A 5,000-nucleotide genomic window follows, 5' to 3' on the forward strand; every position below is an offset into this window, starting at 1 on the left:
ATTTAAAGTGTACTCATTCCGATTACGGGGCCTCGGATGAGTCCCGTATCGTTATTTTTCGTCACTACCTCCCCGTGCCGGGAGTGGGTAATTTGCGCGCCTGCTGCCTTCCTTGGATGTGGTAGCCGTTTCTCAGGCTCCCTCTCCGGAATCGAACCCTGATTCCCCGTTACCCGTTACAACCATGGTAGGCGCAGAACCTACCATCGACAGTTGATAAGGCAGACATTTGAAAGATGCGTCGCCGGTACGAGGACCGTGCGATCAGCCCAAAGTTATTCAGAGTCACCAAGGCAAACGGACCGGACGAGCCGACCGATTGGTTTTGATCTAATAAAAGCGTCCCTTCCATCTCTGGTCGGGACTCTGTTTGCATGTATTAGCTCTAGAATTACCACAGTTATCCAAGTAACGTGGGTACGATCTAAGGAACCATAACTGATTTAATGAGCCATTCGCGGTTTCACCTTAATGCGGCTTGTACTGAGACATGCATGGCTTAATCTTTGAGACAAGCATATGACTACTGGCAGGATCAACCAGGGAGCTGCGTCAACTAGAGCTGAGCAGCCGGCCGCCCGGGAGTGTGTCCCGGGGGCCCGCGCGAACACGCAAGCGTCCGCTCAATTATTCTGCAAACAGGAGGAGGCTGAGCTCCCCTGCACAATACACCTCGAAACCCTCTCAGGTCCCGGCGGCGCGCAGCGCCGTCCTAAGTACTTGGTCGGGTTCGAGAGAGGCGCAATCGCCCGGAGTTTGGCGAGTAGACGCTTTAGGTGCGACCACCCGTGCTCCCAACTGAGCTTGCCGCTGCCGACAGAGGCCCGGGAGCGTGCTGTCGTGGCATTGCCGGCGGGAGACAACACGCGCCACCTACGGTGGCCGGCAGCTCCAACGCCAGCGCCACAGAAGGACAAAAGCCCCACTTGGGTGCCGAAGCGAACTCTCCCAGCACAGCGCACGCGCCAACACGTCCGCACAGCTGCGATACAAACCACCTGCGAGAACCGCAGAGGCGACCGAGCAGCAGACGGCGTCGCGGCGCCGAGCGCCGGGCGGCGGCGCATCCTCAGCGCACACAGTCCTCAATCGGACCAGCACACTGCAGATGTCCACCGCGCTTCGCACCGGGCCCGCGAGGACCTACTTTGGCCGCACGGCGCCGCGTGCAGGGTGCGCCGGCGCGCAGCTGCGCCGCCTGCCGCCTCCGTCGGCCGGCGCGCCTGCCACTGGCCGCCCCCACCAGCCGGCTGTAGCGCGTGCGCCCACGCACCGCGCGGCCAGCACGCCGGGAGGCCCCCCCTCACCGGCCGGGGACGGTCCCACCCAGCCACCGCCGCGTATCGCTTCACACCCACATGCCATTCACGTTCGTGGGCATGGTGGGTATCGCTGAAACAACCGGTTGGTAGCTCAACCGATCGTCGCCATCACTGATTCACCTCTAGCGAGAACAACCGCACCACAACGGTTTACCAGTTGTTCATTTGCGTAATGTCACCAGCAAACGTAGACGTCCATCGCCATTTGCAAATTCAACGATTGTTGCATGCCTGTGTCAGGTGTCACGACACACTATGTCTGCCCACATACACGCAACAACATGTGCACGCTTCGCGAACACGTGGAAGGTGGCCCCCGTACGTATGCGATGTCCATTGCGCGAACGACTGTCAACCGGCCTCTGTCGCATGTCGCAGATGTGGAACGCAGTGCACCATGCTATCACGGTGTGTGAGAAGAGACGACTACGTCTGACAACACGCGCCACTACATCAACAGACGGCTCATGCTGATCGCCATCCACGGCATACCATACTGCAATCCAGCTCTTATAGGGAGACGACACGTAGCTGAGTGCACAATATTTGGACCGTATGGTTCGCCGTTGTTGGCGCAGTCGTGGTACGGTCACACATGTACCACGATGTATCATTCAGTACATGAGGACCAATGTGCAGTACAGTGTGTCATTTGGACGTACAACATCAGCGGACAGTTGACACAAGCCGTACCACAACGTAGGCTGTGCTTCGCCATGCGAATGCCAATGAACAACTGCGAAGGGCATTGAGCATGTACGTCCTGCTGCCATCCGCATTACAGTGTATAGCTGCAAGGTGTTTAACATGAAGCGATACTCTGGGGACCGGGCAGTGCGAGTGGCAAACTATATTGCGGGGGTTGCAGTTAGGCAACACTACACTAATTTAACGCGTCGTATGACAATTACAGAGCGGGTTAAGGCCCAACGTGTGTTGGGTTAAGGCCCAACGTGTGTTGGGTTAAGGCCCAACGTGTGTTGGGTTAAGGCCCAACGTGTGTTGGGTTAAGGCCCAACGTGTGTTGGGTTAAGGCCCAACGTGTGTTGGGTTAAGGCCCAACGTGTGTTGGGTTAAGGCCCAACGTGTGTTGGGTTAAGGCCCAACGTGTGTTGGGTTAAGGCCCAACGTGTGTTGGGTTAAGGCCCAACGTGTGTTGGGTTAAGGCCCAACATAGGTTAGGTTAAGGCGCAACATAGGTTAGGTTAAGGCGCAACATAGGTTAGGTTAAGGCGCAACATGGGTTAGGTTAAGGCGCAACATGGGTTAGGTTAAGGTACAATATGGGTTAGGTTAAGGTACAATATGGGTTAGGTTAAGGTACAATATGGGTTAGGTTAAGGTACAATATGGGTTAGGTTAAGGTACAATATGGGTTAGGTTAAGGTACAATATGGGTTAGGTTAAGGTACAATATGGGTTAGGTTAAGGTACAATATGGGTTAGGTTAAGGTACAATATGGGTTAGGTTAAGGCGCAACATAGGTTAGGTTAAGGCGCAACATAGGTTAGGTTAAGGCGCAACATAGGTTAGGTTAAGGCGCAACATAGGTTAGGTTAAGGCGCAACACGGGTTAGGTTAAGGCGCAACACGGGTTAGGTTAAGGCGCAACACGGGTTAGGTTAAGGCGCAACACGGGTTAGGTTAAGGCGCAACACGGGTTAGGTTAAGGCGCAACACGGGTTAGGTTAAGGCGCAACACGGGTTAGGTTAAGGCGCAACACGGGTTAGGTTAAGGCGCAACACGGGTTAGGTTAAGGCGCAACACGGGTTAGGTTAAGGCGCAACACGGGTTAGGTTAAGGCGCAACACGGGTTAGGTTCAGGCACAATACGGGTTAGGTTAAGGCACAATACGGGTTAGGTTAAGGCGCAATACGGGTTAGGTTAAGGCACAATACGGGTTAGGTTAAGGCACAATACGGGTTAGGTTAAGGCACAATACGGGTTAGGTTAAGGCACAATACGGGTTAGGTTAAGGCACAATACGGGTTAGGTTAAGGCACAATACGGGTTAGGTTAAGGCACAATACGGGTTAGGTTAAGGCACAATACGGGTTAGGTTAAGGCACAATACGGGTTAGGTTAAGGCACAATACGGGTTAGGTTAAGGCACAATACGGGTTAGGTTAAGGCACAATACGGGTTAGGTTAAGGCACAATACGGGTTAGGTTAAGGCACAATACGGGTTAGGTTAAGGCACAATACGGGTTATGTTAAGGCACAGTACGGGTTAGGTTAAGGCACAATACGGGTTAGGTTAAGGCACAATACGGGTTAGGTTAAGGCACAATACGGGTTAGGTTAAGGCACAATACGGGTTAGGTTAAGGCACAATACGGGTTAGGTTAAGGCACAATACGGGTTAGGTTAAGGCACAATACGGGTTAGGTTAAGGCACAATACGGGTTAGGTTAAGGCACAATACGGGTTAGGTTAAGGCACAATACGGGTTAGGTTAAGGTACACATTGTTGTAAGGAAAGGTGTTTTGGGGGGGGGGGCCGGTTTGTTGATTGTGATTATCGTAAGTAAATGACTGCGGCATCATCTGATTTGCCATGTCAGGGTGCACCTTTGGCTCATGACAGGCGGCGCTCTGATTCCATGCTTGTGGCAGACCTGTGTCTTTCATTCCTGCCATTGTTTGTGTGCTGTGACAGGAGGCAGTATTGTGATGTTGGGTGTACCCCTGTGTAGGACATGTGTGGGTGTTGGTGGCTTAGCTGAGCAATGGTGGTTGTCGGAAGGGTGGGATATTCTGTTTTGTGAGTGGACCTCCCGGTCTGGTTATGATAGTGTGGATTGTCTAATGTGGCGGAGAGGATGCACTGGGTGTTGTTCCATGCCGGTGCTTACATATTGTCTCTGTGCCTGTTACAGGCAGAGAGTAGTGCGTGATAAGAGTGTCTGGCTGACGTGTGGTTGTGATTGTGAGCAGAGTCTTTCAGCATGTATACGGACAGTTGTATACATTATCTGTATTTTGATGGCTCTATCTATTACTAATCAGCGCCGTGTATACGTTTCATCCGGTTCCAGTCGAAACTGTTGTATCTCTGTACATTAGTGACACGGCGAGGCCGCCACGTAGTTACTCGTCTCGGCAGCTTCCACCGGTGTATGGCAAATGATTATAAGGAATCAGTCTAGTCGTCAATACCGATAGTGTGACGTCACATGTCTGGGGTGGGGGACGCTGCGCCCTTCCGGTGGGTCATGGCCTAGGAAGACTCTTCCCACGCAGGGGGGGCTTGGACTGTCATTGACTCTTCCGAGTAATATACTTGCCGTACGTTTTTGCGACTGCGAGTGCAACGCTCACCGGTACCGACATGGATGGAGCGCCTCCTAGCTGCCGCTGAGCATCTGCATTCGTACAGAGAGCAACGCGATCGCGTCTGTAGCTCGTACGTGGTACAGCTCGCAGCTCATGTATATGGACAGCGGGAATGTCGCATATTGGACATAACTCTTCATGAAACGCACGTTATAGGGGTGGATTGCACATTGCGAGTGCGAGCAAAGTCCGCCGTTCATCCGCTGGAGTTGCGAGTTGGGCGGTTGGGGTGGGGCACGAATGGGTGCAGGTGGAGTGATTGCCGGTCCACGACTTCGTGCGGCAGAGGCGCTGGCGTTGGGGTGCTGTTGTCGACAGAGGATGCAGGCTTTGTGGGT

At 53.5% G+C, this 5,000-nt stretch overlaps 1 non-coding gene across 1 annotated transcript in view; it reads right to left on the reverse strand.

Annotated features, from left to right (window-relative positions):
- Nucleotides 1-546, reverse strand: part of LOC124621030 — a 1,910-nt gene extending 1,364 nt beyond the window's left edge. The window contains exon 1 of the ribosomal RNA XR_006980520.1: nucleotides 1-546. This exon is cut by the window's left edge and continues 1,364 nt beyond it. This is a non-coding gene — a ribosomal RNA (small subunit ribosomal RNA).
- Between the last annotated feature and the right edge of the window lie 4,454 nt (nucleotides 547-5,000).

The sequence above is a fragment of the Schistocerca americana genome, chromosome 6 (assembly GCF_021461395.2).
Source record: "Schistocerca americana isolate TAMUIC-IGC-003095 chromosome 6, iqSchAmer2.1, whole genome shotgun sequence".
NCBI lineage: Eukaryota > Metazoa > Arthropoda > Insecta > Orthoptera > Acrididae > Schistocerca > Schistocerca americana.